Below are 1,561 nucleotides of genomic sequence, written 5' to 3'. Positions count from 1 at the left end.
TATATAAATATATACATGCATACGTACGATTAAACAGATGATATTAGATACTCAAACCTTCTCTCAGCTCAGGTATATACAACCATACACACTCACCTTAGGCAGCACCTCCAGAGCCATAGACNTAATGGCGGTGGGCCCATACTGTGCGTAAGCGTCAGCTTTAGCACTCATCGCACTAGCCTCAGCCAATCCCTTGGCCAGAATAGCGCTGGCTGTGGCTGTACCGATGAGCTTAATACCCTCAGACTCACCCTCAGCCTCCAGGATGGTTTGCTGTCTGTGATGATGATGGATGGAGAGTGAGAGAGAGAGTGTATCTTGTCATGTGTGTGATGCAATTGGTGATATGTTTCGTTTTTGGGTGGGTTGCTGTCTGTGATGATGATGGATGGAGAGTGCGAGAGAGTGTATCTTGTCATGTGTGCGATGTAAGATGTGTATTGACTGTATTGAGTTGATCGTCAAGTGCTGTCGAGTGACTTATGGAGTTCAGGTGGTTATAATTGGAAGGCACTGACTTCGCAAGTGTTATCTGTTTCGTATTCCGGTCTACCTCATATTGCTTCAACGTTCTTGTATACGAATATGGCAACTATATACGTGTATATGCACATGACTACGTCTATTGCAACTGAACATTAAACATATATACATCCGTATGTGTACGTAATTTGTAATTATTAATTGGTATATCCATTTATATACAACTGCCTCATTTAAACAAGTATATGACTGTATGTATACTTATGCCATTCCTTATCCACCCATGGCCATTATACCTGTGTAAAACCCTGTGTACGTGTATGACCCACTTACTCAGTATTGTATCTGCGTACACCCACATGTAGTGTATGTACCACTTACTTAGTATTGTATCTGCGTACACCCACATGTATGTGTAAGTCCCACATACTTAGCATCATACCTACGTACAATCATATATATGTGTATTACCCACTTACTAAGCATTATAGCTAGTTACAACCCTATGTATGTGTATGTCTCACTTACTTAGCGTTGTATCTGCGTACAATCACATGTATGTGTTTGTCTCACTTACTTGGATCCGTCGGCAATCTTCTCGGTCCTGTACCGTTCCGCATTGGCCGGCAGTGTGATGGTTGTTTTGAGTTCATGTTCTCTGCGTTTGATCTCTTCTTCTTCGACCTGAATTTGTTTCTGTCGCTCGATAACTAGTGAGAAAGAATTTGGGTTTTATCAATAATAAAATAAAATAAAATCTCGAATTAGGAACGGTATATTTATTTCGGCCTTCAAATTACAATCAAGATTGGCGTACACTGATGCGAACAAATTGTACCTAGTTACGACTTGGACTACTATGTGCGATGTTAAAAAAAAGTGCAGTTGGTTATTAGTAGTATACGCACTAATGTAATTTGATTCAATAAACAAAATATATATTGCTAACGTCTCTCTGATTGCCTCATCCCTCCCTCCACCTGGACTTATATATATACATATACATATACATATATATACATATACATATACATATACATATGCATATACATATACATATACAAATATATATATG

This window comes from Sphaeroforma arctica, assembly GCF_001186125.1.
Source record: "Sphaeroforma arctica JP610 unplaced genomic scaffold supercont1.1721, whole genome shotgun sequence".
Classification (NCBI taxonomy): Eukaryota; class Ichthyosporea; order Ichthyophonida; genus Sphaeroforma; species Sphaeroforma arctica.
The sequence above is the reverse complement of the archived record's forward strand: the minus strand, read 5'-3'. Positions refer to the sequence as shown.